Source organism: Pogoniulus pusillus, chromosome 24, assembly GCF_015220805.1.
Source record: "Pogoniulus pusillus isolate bPogPus1 chromosome 24, bPogPus1.pri, whole genome shotgun sequence".
NCBI classification, from domain to species: Eukaryota; Metazoa; Chordata; class Aves; order Piciformes; family Lybiidae; genus Pogoniulus; species Pogoniulus pusillus.
In genome coordinates, this window is record NC_087287.1 from 7934263 (window position 1) to 7955046 (window position 20784).

Genomic DNA, 20784 nt, shown 5'->3' on the forward strand with positions numbered 1-20784 from the left:
TCTCATATTTGATTTATTCTGTGTTGAGATCTTCACTCCTGTTCCTCTGCACTGAACAGGAAATTTTGTGACTTTAGATTAATTTTATTTTCTTTCAGTTGATACAATACACTCAAGTCAGAATCCCTACCTTTCTTCCTGGTACCTCCTGCCAAATTTTAAAACCACAGGTATATAGGCAAAAAGAACTCTAGTAACCTCTGCTGCATTAAGAAACTTCAAAGCTAATAATTTCCAGCTAATATCACACTTCTTTTGGTGTTGGGAGGTAATCAGGAACTGCCTTTTCATATAACCTACCCTAGGTGATAAAAGCGAATCATGAAAGGATCTGGCCTGAAACTTTCCAAAGTCAGTAAGCTCTTGCTGTTTCACTTAGAGGATGTAGGAGCATACTGGCACAGGTATACTGAAAGAGGGGGAAAAAAAGAGAGAGAGAAGGACACTAGGGACTACAGACTCAGAATGTGCAGATGTCCATGTCTAACTCCACATCTGCTCAGCTGAACCAAACCTGCCCCAATTTCAGAGGTCTGGGCAGACAAAGATTCTACCAGGAGTCAGAAATTCTGAAAGCCAACAGCATTATAAAAGTGCCCAAAGGACATCTCAGCTCTGAAGCACTGACCTCTGCAAATCCCAAATTTCCTTTTTCTAGTGAATAGTCCAGAGACTGGGTTTATATAATCATAACAAATACATTCATAAAATTCTACAGTGTTGGTATAGTACCATTTACTTTGTTGTGAAAACTTGCCATTTCATTTCGACTGTAAAGGGACTTTGTATATTCACTCAAGCCTGTATTCCTGGGGATAAGTGAACACAGATCGTATCACCTTTTATTTAAGGCAGAATAGGCTTCTAGCTCTCATGATAACAAAAAACATCAAGAGCGAAGACTTTGACAAAGAAGCCCAAACACAAGCTAAGAGAGCTGACCATCAGAAAAGCTCAGGTGCTGAGAAAGCCCAGAGCACACTTTTCCACTGGCAACCAGCATTTACTGCTCTGATTGGACTTGCAAGAGTGGCAAGTGAAATGTCACAATCTGAAGTCTCAATAGAGGCCCAAAAATTGTCCTGTGTGCTAAAATGTCCTTTGCTTCCTGCTAACTGCCTGATTTCGGTACCATTCTGAAGACTCCATATTACAGCAGATGAGACGTAAAGAAATTTAGTTCCATACAAAACTCATCAGCTTCAGCTACTTCTAGAAACTGAGAAAGATAGGTTAGCATTTACATCTTTACATACCTCCAGGGGATGGAAATAAGCTGATAAGATTACAATGGCACAGAGAAATCAATGCAAAAAGCCATAAGCTGTCCTCACAGTGCCAATATGAGCGGTGAGCCTGTCTGCACAATGTTCAGTCCCATCATAATCAAAAGATAGATGGTCTTGCCAGATGGAACTGGGCAAACATGGGAGAGAAATAAGTTATACCTAGATGAGCTAACTTGCATGTGGGAATAGAAGCACTTCATTCTGTTCTAAATCTAACTTGTCACATTTAAAGAAATGAAGTGATTTTTATGAACATTTAAAGTACTACACATCTGTATTAAAGTAGTCTTTGTCTTGCCAGAAGAAAACTATAGGGTGTAATTCTTGTTTACAGCAGCAGCTGCTTTCCACTGATCTGTCAGTGTAAAGAGAAATAAATGTAATTTTCCAGATTCAAAGAGCTCTTTGCCTTGTCAGAGCAACAAAAAAAGTCCCAAGTGTGAGATGTCTGTCTGGGTTTTGTTCTCCTTTTAAAGAGAACTAAAATTATGTTAAAATAAAATATGCCAAATAGAGGAAAGAAACGTAGCCAGTCTTTCAATAGCCTTTAGAGCAGGAATTCATCTAAAAGATGTTTCAAGTAACTTAAAAAACAAAACAAAACAAATCACCAACAAAAACCCACCAATCACAAAAGCTACATGGATCTAATTGCAAGAGAAACACAAACAGAAGTCGGTGAGGTTCTCACAGTGGAGCCATTTCAGAATGTATCTGGACATTGGTACAAAGAGGAGAAAGCAGCAGTAACAAATCAGGACTAGATGGCAGCCACTTGAGAGTTCTAAACTGAGGTAGCTGGATTACTCAAGAATGAAAATTATGCGGGCTTTGGAAAAGATTTTGAGAGAAACTGGGGATTTACAGGCCTAGAAGACAAAGTTTTTATCTGGCAACTTTGTGAAACCTCTACCAAAGTAAAACAGATACCCAAATATATAGAAGCTCCTTGGAGGGCTATCACAGCTGCTGTAAGGAGCAGCCCTGCCCTTCCAGCCTCTCACAGTTCCTGCAGTATGTCAGCAATCCCATGGAGAAAAGTGAGTTATCTCACAGTCTGGATTTCAAGAAGAGTTGAGACAAAGCCTTCCATCTTAAGCTCTTGAAAGCTAAAAGCCACAGAGGTGAAGTCCTTCCATAAAAGTTATTAAACACAGGACAGGAGTAAGCATTCAGTTCCCGGTGAAAGGAAGTCATCAGTGAAGTCTCTTTACAGATCCACAATGCTGTAGGGAAGACAACATTATATATCTACAGCTAATTCACACATTGAATACTACATGAAGTTCTAGTCCTCTCACCTCAGAGAAGGTAAGTTAGAGCTGGCATATGTTTATGGAAAGACTGCAAGAACCACCAAAGGCATGTGTAAGGAATGACCGAATAGTCTGGAAAACACCCTACTTAGGAGGACAAAATAGAGGTCTGTAGAAGGATGGCTGGCATCAACATGGATAAAAACTTGCTATCTTTTCAGGGCAGGACCTTGAGTCCATTTGGAGAAGCCAGTATCATCTCTGTTTTTCACACAAGTAGGATCACCCTGTGAAAGCTTACATGGGCTCAGAAGGAGACAAAGAGGAAGCTGATTTTTGTTGTTAAACTGAACACTGGATCTGGAAACTGTGCCCTGGCTTTCCCTGCTCATTCAGGGCTTTAAATTCAGTTGTCTAGCAGCGGGGTAGGTGACACTCTTCAGGGGCCACTGCAAAATAGAGACCATGCTAATAATGCCTCCTGTAGAAAAGTGAAAGGGCCTCTACACTAAAGCTTCTGCATAATGCAGATCAGTTTAAATCTCTCCCTCACACCTAAGCACATGGAGTTGGGATGCATGCAGACATCCAAGCTGACATCTTTCCATATGTTGCAGTAGGGAAAGCAGCTGATGTTCATTCTGCAGTCACTACCTGTAAGATGAGCAAACAGCACAACAGGAACAGCAGGTGCTGCAATGTTATTGCTCATCTCCTAGTATATCCCATTTCTATCACGAAGAACTCACAGCTTTGTTCAGTGTAATCTGAAAACTGCATTAGAGCTTTGCCAAAAATGCTGGCCACTGTAGGATCCTTGCTGGGCTGGAAGCAGAAAGCTTATTAAACATGACTTATAGATCTAATATATAACTTACAGAACAATGGCAAAAGTCTGCCTTAGCTCAGTCCAGAAGGTGGCTGCATTTAATCACTTCTTTCAAAGACCAGTTCCTTTGTGAAGAATGGTAGAGAATTGCAGATCATTATTACCAATTTGCTGAGACACTTAAAACATCAATCTCCTTCCACAGAAAACATTTGCTGAAATTATCTCCATTTATGTTGTCTGATGAGCTTTGGCTCCTCTCTGCAATTTGGAAGTAGGCCACCCCATTAATAGATTCCTAGACAGGTTTAAGCAGGAAGGCATTAGAGTCTCCCTGCTAGAAATAACAGTGTCGTGGTATAAGCATGAGCGAGTCCCTGAAAGGCAATCACCGAAGTGCCTGTAAGCTTCCTGTGCACCAGGGCTTGTGCAAAATTAAATTCCAGCCACACAAATTAAAATCAGGACTGGTTTGTTAGCTTAATGAACGGTTGATGTCTCTCAGAACAGTTCTAATTTTAAATAATCAAATAGAAATGCCAGCAAAGTAGGTATTTGACACTAAACTAGGAAAAAAAAGGTTCTCTGGTTCCTGCTGAATTAGTCTGGGGATGGAGTTAATGCCATAAAGATGACACATTTCAGTTCAGATTTATGCAGCTTTATTCCACGCATGCCTGCAAAGTATTACCCACAAAAGGTGCTTGGAAACCAACAAGAGGCCTTTGCCCTTCACACCTCACCAGAGAGCCTGACTTTTAAGGGAAGGACTATGGATCTCAGTTTCCTTTACTCAACCTTCCCCAAATCCCCCCATAAGCAAAGCAGTTACTGATAAAGACAAACCAGCCATGCTCTCACATCTGCTTTTCACAACTCTGTCCCAAATAGCAATTGTTTCAGCACAGAAAGAAGTATCACAGAGCAACTGGTACTAAACACAAGGATGAGATTCTTCACAATGAACAGTTAAGGAGTAATTTCTGCCATTTATCTCTGTATGGAATTGTCTCAGAATCCTAACAGTATCCTTAGTTCCTTCCCATGTTCCACTTACTGCTGTTTAGGCCATGGGCACAGGATGTAGTGATACAAAAACAAGAAAGGAAGACAAGGGAGGTAATGGTCTGGGTGGGTACTCACCCAAATCCTGACTAAGCATTCTTCAACACCCTGAAATCATTACTGCCTTGTTCCCATGGCAGCAGTTCATTTTATAGCAATTTAATTCCACCTAAGACTTAAATGCAATGTTGGAAATCATTCAAGCAAGCTATAACCATCTTTGTCCCACAGATCCTCAAGCACGTGAAGCAATATTTAAAGCTTATTCCATTATTTTCTGGCTAAACTTATGCACTGAAGAAGTCACACAAAGAGCTGTCACAAGACCTGGACCAGGTTCAGATGCAGACATTTCCAGAGGCACAGGGGTATTTTGGAAAGAGAAGGTAGGTGCAGCATGCAGCTGGCAGCTGTGGCACAGTGTACTACTCACCTGGCACAGACTCAAATGCCCTTAATGGAAAAAGTAAAGGAGTCTTGAGCATTAAATAAAGCAACCAACGATGATGCAATACCTTTGCTCAGGTTTTGCTTACTTAAATATTAGCTACTTAAAAATCTAAGAAGAAAGAAATACAGTAACCAGACACACCTAGAAGTAGACTCCTGGATTTACACATCTGCCATTGCTGTACTACCAAGGAAAATTGTCAAAGTTTGGTAAGTGCTTCCAGTCAGCTGTGGTGAGTTGTGAAATCTCTTTCAGTGTAGATGTTAAAGCTGAAGACACAGAGGTCTTTAAGTGTTACATAGTTAATTGTCAGCCAATTTTCAAATAAAATTAACACCCATGCAAGACAACATTTGTCTTGCAATTAGTTACATGCCACAAAGTTTCTCACAAGCCTGTTCAATCTCAGCTCTTTCCCTCTTGCTCTCAATTTTACGCACCTTAGCAACAGCTCTGCAATTGCTAAAATGCTCCAGCTCCTCTCTCCAATCATTCTGCAATTTGAAGCGGTTCAAGAGTGATGTCATACAGCACTCCTGGCTACTCTCCTTACAAAAGTGTACTCCAATCCAGTCTGCATTGGGGAAATCATCCCTGCTCCACCCTTTCATGCCACTTTCTGCTCAGGAAACATCTTCCCCTGCCAGGATGGAACACTGCACCAACATGTCACTGGAAACATGAAGTAGAGATCAGAGGCAGTAAAAGACTACTATATAAATAAAGCAACAAAACAACTGTGGGTGGGCTGAAGTGACCCAGAGATTTGAGAAGTAAAAGTAACTCCAGTCTCACAGCTAGCTTGCCTGGAGGTTTCTGCCCCTAACTCCCCCCGGGACTGCTGTCACCTGCCTCACGATGCCATCACCATCATAAGTAATGAAGGTATAGGAGAAGAAAAGCCAAGCGGCCAGTACAACTGGGTCCAGGGATGCTGTACGGTCTCATACACAGCAAACAAGCCTCTGTTCTTAGCTATTCTGAACAGATACCCTAAAAAAAAACAAACTTCTGTAGACCTTCTGCTCTGTTTAAAGGCAAGAAGATGTAAATTTGGATTTGTCAGCTAAGCCTGGCACATCTCTGAAATTAAACTCAGCAGCAGCAATAACAGAAAGCCAAGTGTGGGAGCCAGCAGAGAAAGAGAAGTGCAGGCTGCACAGTTCTAAGGTGGAAGGAATGTTTGCCTCCTTGCTGGCAGGAGAAATACATTGCTGTTGCAGAAAAAAAGGAAAAAGAAAAATAATCCCAAAACAAGACAAGAAACAAAATAAACCTGACCTCACAAGCTTTAGAAGCCTTCCTATTTTTTTTCCAAGGCTACCATCAGACCTAGGTGGATGAAACCTACTGGTACAAGCAGGCTTGGTGAGAAGGCACTGAAGATGAGGAAGATAATGCTCAAAACCTCCATTCCCATAGCAGGGGAATTTCACAAACTTCTTGCTGGAACACATTCAGCTTTCACTTTGTGGTACTCTGAACTCACTGCTACTGCTTTTCTCACACACCTGTGTAGTCAGCTTTGGGCCCTCTAAGCTTCTCCACAATCCCCTTGAAGTGAGAGGGCACCAAAGGATAGAAGAAAATACTTATCCCTTCAGTTTGCTGGCAGTGTTCTCATAGTGCAGCCTAGCATGCAGTTTGTCTTGTTCACAGTCTCAACTCATCTTGTGTCCACAGTGACACACTACAGCTCTACTTGGTAGAGCTGCACATCAACCAACCAATTTCCTGCCTGAGTAATGATGCTGTCCAGTTCAATATATGACAACTACTGAGATTTCTCCAAAACCTGCATTTATTTAATCTCTTTAAGGTCAGTAATTCTGCCTTTTGTAATACAATTGGAGGAGATTTATGCCAAGTAGAACTAACATGAGCTGTACCAACTGCTTTGTGAAGAGGTCAGAAGATGAGGCAGCCTGCAGGACAAACACAAGGACTCACTAGAGACTTGAGCCAGGCATCACTTCAAAGAAGTATACATCTGACCAAGGTCTGTCATGCAAACCTCTTACCTGGGATTTCCTAATGGCTGTTTAAAGAACCTCTTGTGCCTACTGATTGGTAAGGTTGGCTGCAGTCCCGCAAATAGCAGCAAAAACCCTTCCGCACTCAAAAAGCACTGCAAATAATTGACAGAGGTGACAAAAATGAAAACAATTTGATAATTGCTGTTTTGCTGGGGAAAACAATTTCTAGCTTCTTTTTTTGTTTGTTTTTGTTTTTGCAGGCACAAACCTTTGCCATTTCGAAACAAGAGAGCTTGTGTTCATTGACCGCTGCTTATTAAACTGTCTGTGAATGCTTTCCTGTTACCTTATTCTGTCCCTTCTTCGTATCGTAAGGTTAGTCCAACATTCCTAGGAGAGCAAATACATGCCTTTAATAAACTAGGTCTGCATAGTATCCAGCACAGTGAAGCTTTGATCTCAGATCAGAAGCTCTAGGTATTATCATACAAGTAAATAACTATATTGAAGCAGGATAATAACAGAAGCCTAGATAAGCAAGCCCTTGCAAATAGCTGCAGCAGGCAATCGCTTGGCAGAAAAACAAGCACAGAGAAATGAAAAATAAAACCAAAAGGATTAGACTGAAATTGCAAACTTCCTCTTGAATATACTGACTGACAAAAGACTCAAAACTCTCTGAACAGGCCCTCTGTAAATCACATTACCTAATATCATCTTCTAATAGCTGATTAAGCCCTCCAGCCCAGCACAGCAGACGCTATCTGATCTCTGCTCACACAGGTACTCAGACTGCTCTCTTGGGCATGTCGGCTGCCTCGACAGATAAACCAGAGCACAAATCACAGAAAATAACTGAGCACCACATTCCCTGCCATTTGGCTTTTCAGTTGTATTTGTATAAAACCACATAAGACAGCAAAATATTTTCATAGGTAGGAGGCATTTAACCATTGCAAAAACAGCAGCCAGCCACCCCTGCTGCAGAGCTACAGCAGCTGGCCACACTTCCTGCAGCAGCAGCAGCAAAGAGAATGCTAATTTCTGGCAGTGTTTGTGAGTTACAGCACTTGCCCCAACATTTATGCATGAATCCAGTCATTCCTCCATCATCCCTAAGGCATACAGGCAAGTTATAAAATGCATTGCTTATAGATATTTCTCTAAAATTAAGTGATGCCCAAGCACACTTGACTTCAACAGGGCTTTTGCTTTCAACTCAGTGAGAAGACCTGGGTAATTCAGTAAGGCTTTGGAGCTGTGGATGCCTCTTTGGGTAACAGAAACAAGGCAAACGGGATGAGATGCTGCTCCAGGCATATTTCTAGCTGAATCATTTTGTAGACTCAGTTGTGCTCGTTGGATAAAATAATAATCTTCCAGCTATAGTAGGAGGTTCTCTACTCATTTTCAGAGAAGAAATCTCAGTATCTCATTTCACATACCCAGAAATTCACATTAAATAGGCAACTTTAAGTAGTCTCCTGTAGATTTAACTATCTCAGGAAAACCTTCTTGTAATGACACTGAAGTCCACGACCAGAAAGGGTCCTCTCTATATTCATTAGAGATAACACTGATATAGTATCAAGCTAGAGTTACTTTTTTACCAAGGTGCTTCATCCAAGAAGAGGTCTATCTTATTTCTCACTCACTTATCGCTTCATTTCAGCTGAAGTTACCAGATGCTTTTAAAAGTACCATTAATTGCTTGCTTAGCTGTACCTCAGAAACCAGTCTCACTTGTGTCTTAGTCTCTCGAGGGTGCAAACACTCAAGTTCCCACAGTCTGATGAGGAATGCTTTCTGATTCTTCCTATCACCTCTCCAAAGCCATCACTTTCATTCCACTTCAACATCAAGGGCACACCACAATGTGATACTAAATCTGCACACATAGCAAGGTCTATCAGCAGGGCCTTTCCTGCAGCTGCTACCAAGGGAAATCAAACAGGATTCTTCCTACCAATTAATTCTGCTGCTGAATTGGCTAGAGGGATCGATACTGAGCAGTGCTGCCCTTCCCCACCATTACAGAATAGACCAATCAGGGCTGGCCCATGCAATTTACTGATATCAGCAAACACTTGCTCAGGAGAGGGCAATCACTTCTGCAAATACATGTTCTTCTGTGTGAGTGAACAATGCAAGGGGAAGACTGAAAAAGCAAGAGACAGGGGTATAAGCAATTTAAAACCATGAAGTCTACATTTTTGGCACTCACGTTTCTCTGCATAGAGCCCTTCTCCTCATATCTCCTACTACACTGTTTGCCTCTAATCTTAAAGAGCTCCCAAAGTCAGCTCTGAGGAAGACACAGAGACCTGCCTGCTATGCTCACAAGTGGACAGAAACTCAGCTCTACTTCTGCCAGCTGCTGTTCCAAAGAGAAAAGGAAATTCAAACCTGATTGGATTTCTTAGAGCAGCACAGTAAGACACAGGAGTTGTGAGCTGGCAGGCTAAGTGTTCAACAACATGAAGAGTAGCAAGAGAGAGGTATTTTGGTCTGGAACCATATGGAAGGCTTGGAATTAATATGCTGGCTGGCACCTAACAACTATGATCAAAGGTGTACCTTAAAACTCACCATAGCAACACCATGATCCAATCACTTGCTCTCTATTTCTGAGAAGAACAGGAGAGGAACATAAATGAAGAAGCTAAGTCACTACTAAAAACATACAAATATTTCTGCTCCTCAAAGCACATCTCACTTAACAGAGCTGGTCAGAGGCACGTGGCAAAGAACACTGCTCACGCAGAAATCTGGCAGCTTGTGTCTATCCATCTTGAGATTGGATTGAGCTGCAAAAAAAGGAGGGAGATGACAGAGGAGAGGCCAAGCCAACAATGTTATGTCATGCTTCCTACTAGCTTGCAATTGCAGGGATGTCAGACCTGTCAGCTTATATAGCAAACAGGCTCAACAGTGCAGCTTTCAGATTTCTGAGGTCTTCATTAATCAGAGCTCCATGGTGGACAGCTTCATATTGCACAACTTTAGGGGAGAGAGAATTCAATTGATATGATTTATGTTCATTTGGTACCTTTCCTCATTGACACAACAGTCTACACGTTGGCAGCTAACTGATAAACACTACTACCACAACAGCCTCATCTCAGGCTTCAGAGGCAGATTGAATCATCTGACAGCCCTACCTGTGGGCTACTGAACTCTTAAAGGGACTGTCCAGATTCAGTATGGACCTCAAATTATCAGTGTGTCTAAGCACCAGGCTGACAGCTTCACTTATTTTGCTTAAACTCATACATCCACACTTTACTTCTCAAGCTCTTCCATTCCCAAAGCCTAGGAGAGGCTGTCTTTATTGCCTGAATGGGAGCCCCAACACCAGGTTAGGCTCGCTTTATGGTCACTGCACCACTCCGCACCACTCCTTGAAGGGGGCTTAAAATCTGTTGTTGTCAGAAACACAAAAGGGGAGACAGAATAAAAGAGCTTCCTTTTATAGTGCAGATTGAGAAAAAGTAGATTTATTTTCCAGCAAGTCCCAGAGATACAGCCCAAAGGAGGGTGAATTCGCAGAGCTAAAGGAGTAACATCCCACACCTACCTTGGAGATGTTTGTAGGTAGATACACTGGCAAAATCCAGACTCTGATTTTCTACATTTTAATTCTCAAGAGTAAGCCAAAATCCCCAAGAATCTTGCTGCCAGCTTAGGCTCTTGAATAATGTGTGGAAGTACTTACTAACATGGTCATAGTCCATGTTCATATTCCAAAGCTAGCACCAAAGACCAGAAAAATCAACACAACTTCAGATACAAAGGTATTGCTCCTAGTGCCTATTTGTACTTGATGTGAAACCAGCTTTGGAATTCATGTTTAAAATGGTTTCAAACAGTGACTGAGTAGCCACAGCCAGACTGCAGAAAATAGCTTTGTTTCTTAATTCAACTTGTGCCTCATAGAGAATGGGGCACTTAGCCAGATGGAGCAAAGCCTGAAGTACATTTTCCTGGGAGTTGTGCAAGGATAAGTCAACAAGCAACAACTTAGAGCACACCAGTGTCTTCCAGCCCAGCAGGGACAACTTTCTACTTGCTAGATGCCAAAATTAAAGAAAAAATGAAACTATTAAAACAAGAAAAGGGGGGAGTAGGGGGAGGGAGAGAAGGGAGAGAAAAAAGAGCACATTAAAGAAAGGAAAAGATCAGAGTGTTTCCTCACAGCAACCTTACAATATTGTTTGCATAACAGGCAGAGTGCTGAAGAGGAACACAATTGTTGCCCCTCAGGAGTCTGCTGACAAGCTTTGCCTCTCCATTAATTGTAAATCTGCTCATGCAGATTCACTAACAATGCTTTCACCTACAGGATGTTCTGAGGTTATCAGGAAGTCCCAGTGAAAATTAAAACAGGTTCACTCAAAATTATGAAAACAAGGAAACAAGCTGCTGGTAAAACATGACCTTTTCAGATGACACCTGTGAGCTGCTTCTGGTCCATATGACATTTTACACCAATAAGGACTTTATCAGCAGAGAGCTGCAGCACAAAAAGATGATTTGGAGATTGAGGCCAGCTGGAGATGTTCCACCTGTGCACCTCACTGCAACCAAAAGGACCTTATTTCATAGGTCCTATTAGACATTCCTTATGTCCTAACATCCTTCCTTGTCTTGGAGGTCTGGCTGTGAAACTCCTGTGTAACTAGAAAGGGCAACAGCCTAAGAGCAGATGGAGGGAAAAACTTGCAGAGGGTCCCTGCAACAGAAAGGCCTGGAATGGGATGACGAGTCCCTGAGCTCTTCCTCTCTTTTGGAGTCCATGAAAAGTTTTAGGAATGCTGTTCAGAGGTGACTCAAACACTGGAGTGGTGAGTAGTCAGAACTTTAAAACCTTCTGGTTTCATAAAGGTATGAACAAATGGCTTCCAGGGCAAACCATGCCCTGCCCAAGGCCAAGCTACAACAAAAGCAAAACTATTGCACTCCAGCTTTGAGAAAATTAAAAGCCCTCCAGTTTGCCCTGGAGCGCAGAAGACCTACAGGAACAAAACTGAGCTTTAACATTTGTTGGTCAGAACTCAGCAATATCAGTGACTATATTAAAAATATGTCTCACTCTGCTGGGGCTAAACATAGGAGCAATGTGATAGCCCACAATACTTCAGCCCTATTAATCTTCCACCACATTTGTGAAAGGCCCCCAGACATCCTGGCTCCTATGGCACCCACACAGCTTGTGGGCCAATGACTTTAACTCAGGGCTCATATCTCCAGGGCTGCTGATGGGCTGATGTTTTTCACAAACACAAAGATCTAAAATCATGAACTGTAATTACCAAAATAACAGATGAATCTAGATTAGAAATCAAGTTACAGGACAGGTTTACTCTGGACTATCTCTTCTGGTTATCATAAGTAAAATTAGTTTCAGCTGAAGGCAATCCAGTTTGCATGCTCCAAGACTGCTCCATAACATGAAATTAAGCACAGGAAGCAAAGATTAGCCCATAAGTGGGAACTATATATGCAAAGCACAATCCTTATCTGAACAAAAATTATACTGGAAACACCCAGAATCCCATCTCACTGCACCATGCACAGTGCAACCTTCAACCTCAAAACCAGACAAGACTTTAAGTATACACAACACTGCTACATGCTATGATTCTGGTGGTACAAGCATGAGTGTACAAATAGAGACTTGTTTTCTCTTCTTTTGAGACCTCACCACATCTAACCACAACTCAGAATATCACCACTGCTGAGTTCTCAAGGGGCATCGCAGCTCCCTCTTGCTAATACAATACTGCAGTTTTGCACAGAATCCATATTTGCTCAATTAACACAGGTAAACTAGGAGAGAGCCTACTCTCACAATTCAGTCACTGAAAAAGCTAATGTGACAGTCTAGGCCTTGGCTCAAACCACTAAAATAGGGAAATTTACATTTTAGGCTTCATTTGTGGCTCTCTTAGATCCTACATACACAGCACTGGAGTGGGTAGAGAGAGAAGAGCACTGTAATACTCTACCAGAAGTCCTGAGAGCTGCCTCTAGGTTGCCTGCCCTGACCACAATTCAGCTGCATCTGCCTGTCTCTGGGCAGTGAGCAACCAGGAAGGAGCCTTTCTTCCTAGCTGAGGTTCTGAATGTGAGCTGCCCAGATCCTTTTCCCATTATACTGCATGACACAAAGCAAAAAAAGAAGGAAAAATTCCATATATTATACACAGAAAAAGACAACAAAAGCCTATTTTGGGTGACAAAGGCCTGATATTTTGAAGTGATGGATCTGTGGTCTCCATTAAGGAGTCAGCTGTGAAATCTGCAGCCCACATTACTACACTTCAAAGCTATTCACACAGATTTGCCAGTGCCAGTATTGTGTTAGCACTCTTGGCACTTCTGGACTATTCCAGGATTTCCCCCAGTGCTGACTGGACACATTATTCACCATGCTAAGAAGAGGCTGACCCATTGCCTTAAACTGGGAGGGAAACGTGGATAACTCTTTCTCAGAAGCACAACCACCATATTTTTGGCTCATGGGAGAACAGCTCAACCCTACTCTCCCACCCAGCAGCTACACTATCTCTATGCAGCTGCACACTGCCTGGTATTTATAAGGAATTTGACATTTAAGAACTGATTTAGTAAAGCATAGAGCTCAATCTGTTCAAGAATCTGCTTCATCTGATTTGCATTGCCCTTCTGCCCAGTTGGCTTTGGTGCACACACCCAGCACTGGTGCTTGCTGTGGTGGGAGTGTCTGTTAGGACCAGCAAAGGAAGCCCTGAGACTCATTCCTGAAACTGCCCAGGCTCATCCCCTCTCAGAGATGCTCACACAGATTGCTCAGAGCAACGACAGCTTTTCTGTTCACAAACAGTTAAGAAAACCCCAAACCCGATCCTATCTTCCAAAATACAACTTTAAATGACTTTATGCCTTTTCTGCAGCTACAAGGTGTGCCACACCCACAGGCCTCAGTACTGGCAAATCCCAGTGCAAGAGGAGCTCTGTACAGGAGTCTGGCTTCAATTAGACGTGAGCAGTGGGGTATTTCCACTTGTAAAATCCTACTGTTTGACAACAGTCTTTTATCCCTGACTAATTACAGCCCTTCAGGTTTTCCAGCACATTTGGTATCCATTAGTGAAATTTAGGGTGCCTTAGTGACAGAAGGGGGTATCATCCCAAAAAAGCCCAGTACTGTGAGATAAATAAAAATTACTTACAGATAGGTTAGAAAGGAGTCAAGTGGCAATGACTTTCCCTGGATGGATCAGCAACAAGGAAAGAAGCTGCTGGGAGCCATTTCCCACAACAAATTAGATTGGAAGGACTAATTTATCAGGTTGTGCCGGAGAGCAGGGGAGAGCAGAGACCAGCAGCCCGAGCACCCACGCTGTAAGGGGCGGGTGGCCCTGAGGCTGGCGGAGGCACCCGCCGGCAGGGCTGTCTGGAACACAGCAATCCTGTTTGGCAAAGGAATCCAGGGCCTCAGTGTTTGCTTTCACACTGCACTGGAAGTACTGATGGTGCTCAGCTTCAGCAACACTTCATCTTTGAAGGACCAATCTATCCAATATGTTCTTTGCAGTGAAAAAGCCCTTAACACTCAGCTGACCTTAAGGCTATCAGTTCCTTCTATGCGCACAGACTCTTAGGAAAGGCAAGTGTGATGTATTATGACATTTTATGTGTGATGGTCTCATTCCTTCAAGCACACCAATGTAAGTGAATAATGAGATTCCATATCCAGGACTCTAGATGCTCTTCTGTACAGGCAACTGAAGAGATAGTAATCTCTGCTTGCAAACAGTGCCACTTCTACGAAATGACTGCATTCAAGTAAAAAGCTATACACAGACAGAATGGTGTTTATGCTCTGCCACGGATATCACAATACACAGCAGCAAGGCAACATAATGCAATAAAGGAGCATCTCCTTGGTCAGCATCACAGACCACTGCAATGTCTTCAAAACGCAATCAGTCATGGGATTCTTTTTCAGAGACTAAAATGAAATGTCAGTTTCTGGATAGCCTCTATAATGTATCTGCCAATAACTGGGGAGGGTGGGCAGGGGGACACAGACAGACACATATAACCCAAATATGAAGTGAACTGAAAATGATTTCACAGATATTGAACAAAATATCTACAAGATGGTGTCTGGTTAGATAGACAGAAGGCAGAGAGAGAAAAAAAATGACCTTGCTCTGCACAACACACATTCACATGGATGAATCAGATACCCCAAATTACCAGCTACTAGGAGAACTGCATTGCAAATGTAGTTTAGCCTCCAAAATATGAAGGGCTGACTCAATCCTATTTGAAAAATGAGAAAACATGGACAAAATGGTCAGTCACCTTTCTGAATTTGATCATTTTCCACCTGGTAAAGATGTAGCAGCACACTGAGGAGGAGCTCCAGGTGGTATAACTCAACACAGCTCTGTTGTCACCAATGATGGTCAAAAAAATTTTTTTGCAGTATCTGCCCTCCCACAAAATCAAGTGCATACACTGGGCATAGCCACAGTAAGATGAGTTTCACAAACCCACTGCATTATGCCCAGTGCTGCGGGACACTTCAAATGAGGAGGTTTTAGCTCTGCTTTACCATGGTCCATTTTTGAGCATCAAGGGGAGGATATTATATGGATGACAGAGCTAGAAAAGCTCTGCTTCAATTTATGCAATAAAGATGTTTTCTTCTAAGGAGCCTCAATCTGTAAGACAGTAACTTTCACTCTCCAGACAGCTCAAATTCTGACCTTGGCACAGCATCACAGAGGGGCTGTTTTCACTCACATGTATTAACTGTCACTGAACAACTTATCCATGATAATTGGCACAACCACTCCTCTTCAAAGCTAGCATTTCTTCACTTATTTTCCCTTCTCCTCCACTGAGTACATAATATACAATAGTGAGTGCGCAATGTATAACAGTGACTTTAATTATCACCACATCAGTTGGCAAGAATCTTATCTTGAATAAAGTCTGCCAGTTACATTACATGAAAGAAAGCAGGTCCCAGCACTGTGTAAAAGACACCTGCAAGCACAGAGATGGGGCAGCCCAGGAGGATGACTGCACACAAGGCTACCTCGTTTCCAGACTAAAGGTTTGTTGATGATCTTAGAGGTCTTTTCCAAACCAAACAATTCTATGATTCTATGGTACTGACCACTTCCTATGGACAAACCTACAGTCATGTTCTTATCTTGTATCCACATAATTTAGAAGCCAGCAGAGGCCTATGAGCCAGCCATAGGATTATGTCAGAGTTAAGTCCAAGTTATTTTGTTCTCATACTGAGCAAATGGTTTTATCTGGCACTAAAGCTGCTGCTCATAAACTTAATTTTTTTTTTACTCTCCTGAAGCCTTTCAAGTAGGGCTGCTATGATTGGCTGTTTTATAATCATTTTCACAGTATTTTTTTTCTTCCTTTCAAACTTGGAGATTGCTTTGTGGGGGAAAAAAAGGAGTTTGCTAGTAAAACAAAGAAACAAAACCAAACAACACCAAAATAAAACAAAAACCCAAACTCAAGCAAACAATGAAAAAAACCTCATATGCAGAGTAACCAAAACAACAACAAGAAGCTTCACAAGGTCTAACAACTTCAGGATCCCTGAGACTGGTAATGTTTTCCTGCACATTCAGTATCATCCCAAACAAAAGGATGAGCAAAGTACTTTTTGAGAAGCACTGTCCCAGCTGTTTTGGCTATACCTGCATACTAGAGCTTTAGTTTTGAACATCTAGTTGTATGCTGTCTTTGAGTCTCAAATCGGCCTCTACCTCACTTAAATTTGGAAAACAGCTGAAAGAATTACTAGAAGCTCTGAAATAAGGCAGGTTTGCTCACTGTCCCACCAGCAATTTTCAAAGGGATGCAGTTCAATGCCCCACCTCACTGTACAAACACAGGCTTTCTCCTCTGCCTCCATGTACACACTCTCTCCTCTTGCCTTACATCCAGTAATCACTTGGCATCCAGGGATGGCCCTTGCGTTTTGCAACAGGAAGGAGATGGGCCAGTTTTCCATCACATCAGCTGAAGTAGTCACTGGAATAGGAACATCAAATCACCTCTAGGAGAGTTAGGAACCCACCCTTCCAAGGAATTTACACCACTCGGGAAGCCTCCCTCAGTAAATCACAGTACAGACCAATTAAAAAGGAAGCACATGACAGAAAGATGTAAAATTACTACTATTGTAAACCACATTCTTAATTGTGAGCACATCTCTGAAGCACGTAGCAACAATTCAAACATCAGCCTTTGTAATTACAGCACGGGAGCCTGCCTCCACCCTCAGAGCTAGCTCTAACTGCTCTCACTTCTGAGGAGCAATTCAGCATTCACACTCATCCACATCCATGCTCCAGCTCTCCATCCATCTTACTACCATTCTCCAAGAGCAGCTCTTTGGGCCTGCAGCATCTTGCCCTGATTGAGGATAGGGACTTTGGGACACCAGTGCAGTATCAAAGCTCAACAGTAATGTTAACAGACCAAGGATCCTATTTCAGGTGAACTAAGGCAGCTGCAAGATGAAGGGAAGGAGCCAAGCAAAATGTTAGTCATCACATAATGAATTCTTCCTTGACTTCATCCACTGAAGACAAAATGGTGACATGGCCTGATCTGGGCCTACAATTGTTTGTCTGCCAACCTGATTCATCTGTCGTGATTTCTGCTCAGGTCTCTGCTGGGAGACCTGATTGGGAATTTTATGCAGTGAACAGGCCATTTCAAACACAGTTAATTATTATCTTCCCACAAATATACCTTGCTGCTTGGGGAAGGAAATCTTATCCATCAAGCACCTTGGTGCCTTCTCTGCTTGCCATGTGCTGCAATTATTTGCTTTGGCATAGCAGATGTCTAGGTGACAAGCAGGCATGCTGCTATTCTCCCCATCAACAGCCAATGGAAAAATAAAGGATATAAATTACAGCAGTTCAGGGGCAGCTTTCCTTTATCCTGCAAAGAATGGGAATATTTTTTTTGTGACTAGCGCTATTTATTTTGATAAAAACCATTGTATCGCTACTGACAGCTTTCCTTGCCCCAAGAAGGGATGATGCCTCCAGTGGGGTTCCCCAGTATGCAAATAAAACTTCATGGAAGGAAATGTTTTCAGCAGAAGGTACTTGAGCTCTGCATACCCTGGGGCAGACAGGGGAAGATTCTCTGTTCCAATTTTATACATACTTTGCATCATTTTACACCAATACAGCATCTGCTGTCCTGCATACTGGAAAATTCATCAACACCTCACAAAGGGCATGTCCTGCTTGCACCTACAAATATGCCAGGTCCCTGACATTTTACATCCTCTGGCATCACACTGCCAGCCCATGAAAGTGCATGGCTCAGAGGAAAGAGGAACAGAGTGAAAGCTCAAATGTATACAAAGATAATACCTTTACATATTCAAGCCATGAGTACAGCCCATAGGCCTGATTTACTTCTCATTCAGTTTTGTGTGTCACTCCCCTGGATGATTTCAGTGGAATTTAGATCAATGCCTAAATGGATTCACAGAATCAAAAAGAAAAATCAATTTCAAGGTAACAAGAGATTGGAAACAATTTATCACTTCCTTTGAAAGTGTTTAGAGCACCTCACCTGGGAAGCACTAGACCAAATGAAGGAAATGTGTCTACCCGAGTGAGGGGTCAAAATAGCAAGAAGAGGGGGGTGGAAACAAAGGAAAGGCTCTGGACTACTGCAAATCTAAATAAATCTTGATTTATCTGGGGCTGCAATTTTTAATCTGGAATTTATTACTACTAATAAGGAGAGTTGCTGAAGCATTCCTTTTGTTTCCTCAACATCACTTAATCCATCAGTCCCTGGAATATATTCCCTGAGACAGACATCTACACTGGCAGCTTCTAACACTGACACATCAATGCAGATAAGGAAAAAAATGCAATCACCCTTAGTTAAAAATACCTAAATGAAAACAAAAAAGTGTTTTGAATGCAGCAGTATTACCCTGACTTCCTGTCCTTAGCTCTGTCTTTCTTTTCTGTGACCACTGAGATAGCCTCTGATATTAGCATAACTGCCTGATTTATTATTAGTTTTTAAGTACAAGTGAGAGACATTTCCTTGAATTTATGGGGAAAGTACAACCGGATAAATGAGGGTTTCTAGTTACAAATGCATCCAAAATCTACGAAGAACTAGTGAAAACATCAAGAAAAGGCCAAGTAAATCAGCTGTGAACAAAAACAGAGGTGGGCCATGATGTACTTTCTTCCCCACTTTCCAGAAGCTGTTCATTAAGTCCCATTTTCAGCTGGGGTGGAGACAAGCCACAGAAATTCCCAGGATGAGATAACACTGGTATCTGATTAAACAAGAAATGCAACATCAATCAGACAGAGTTGTAAGGAAGATATCACTCTCCTGTGTACACAGGCACCAGCATTACACAATGTGTTTGCCACAGAGCATCCTGCCCACCTGCTCCCTTCATATTCACCTCGGACGTGCCTGAGATTAGGACCATTTCTCCAGCCTCTGTCAAAGTTTCCATCTTTATCTCTCAGTCTGCCCAAACAGTGCTGGCTAAACAAAGAATTTAGGAGAGGAAATGACTGCATTTTCTGAGAGATGTACTCCAGAGAGCTTGAGCAGCACACAAACCCAAACAGAGCAAAGCCGGATGCTTTCACAAGGGAAACCTTCTACATCCTTTCTTACAGTAGGAATGATCTTACAGAGGAAGGAATGACCTCCAGATGTAAGTCATCCTAAGGAAAAGATAGTTGAAAAGTAAAGCTCAAGATTTTTGTACTTCCTGTGCTTAGGGGTTTTCTAATAAGTTTGTTTAGGTACTCTGCATGCATTTGCTGAGTGAAGAAGAGCAACACATTTGGTAGAAAGCAAGTACAAAAACACACTGTGCTACTCTGCACAAGCATGATAAGCTTTTAAAACACTTAAATATAAAAGGTTATAAAAGCAGACGTCAATACGACTCTCCAAGTTCCTTGGGATAGCAGGAAGCTGAGGATGCTCCTTCAGCCCTCACATAGTCAGAGGCTCCTTCCAGCTCCAGCACATTTCTGCATTTTACAACACAGCAGTGAGTCCCAACACCCACAATGCTCTGTAAAAAATCAAAACCTTCCAAGTTGAGCAAGAGTGCTTTGGTAGAAGTAATTCAAATGGCAAGCCAGCACTTTTTGCAATAAATTAATTTCGAGTGCATCTGGTTTGCTTCCAACACCTATTAACAGCAATTCTTGGGCAGCTAAAGATGCAGCTTCTGCCCACCAGACCTTCATGTAATGACACTAAAATGCTAACAACCCCGGGTCACTTCACCAGAGCCTAAATGTGCTGTTTCCCCCAGCACAGACTGTTCAGCACTCCCCTCTGAAAGTACCTATGCTCTAATTCATTTTGAGAGGCATTTGACAGAAGAAATGTGGCACAATTCCTCTGTCCACTGTAGCCATGTAATTGTCATAACTCAGGTTTCCAGGCACACGCTCTTATGTACCTTATATGCTTTGAGGAGGAGTAAATGTCCTGTTACAAGAGAAACAAACTAGGACTCCTCTGCAAGACACTTGCTCATTTCACAGTCACAGAACCTTAGAGGGCCTTCACCAGTTGTACTACCCCTGTGCAAAACAAACTACCCTAATTCACAGCACTAATACTTACCAACCTGCCACAACTGCCTACTTTTTCCACACAGTAACCATGCAAGTAGCTAACACTTTTCCCTTCCAGCTTCCCTACGCCCACCCAAGCTCCTGGTCCTGGCCAGCGTTGCAGCATTTTCCACTTGACTGCCAACCCTCATCTGCTGCATTTAAGCCACAGCCATGCCTCCAACGTGTATTGGCAAGGACCACTTGGGGTTACAACAAAAACAGCACTGCAGACT

At 42.3% G+C, this 20784-nt stretch overlaps 1 protein-coding gene and 1 long non-coding RNA gene across 5 annotated transcripts in view; both read right to left on the bottom strand.

Moving 5' to 3' along the window:
- Nucleotides 1-20784, bottom strand: part of OSBPL5 (oxysterol binding protein like 5) — a 173233-nt gene that overhangs the window by 104324 nt on the left and 48125 nt on the right. The window lies entirely within an intron of this gene.
- Nucleotides 6718-20784, bottom strand: part of LOC135185961 (uncharacterized) — a 58495-nt gene continuing 44428 nt past the window's right edge. The window contains exons 2-4 of the long non-coding RNA XR_010306702.1: nt 7135-7256; nt 6912-7018; nt 6718-6815 (exon numbers count right to left, since the gene is read on the bottom strand). This is a non-coding gene — a long non-coding RNA (uncharacterized LOC135185961). The remainder of the gene's footprint in view (nt 6816-6911; nt 7019-7134; nt 7257-20784) is intronic.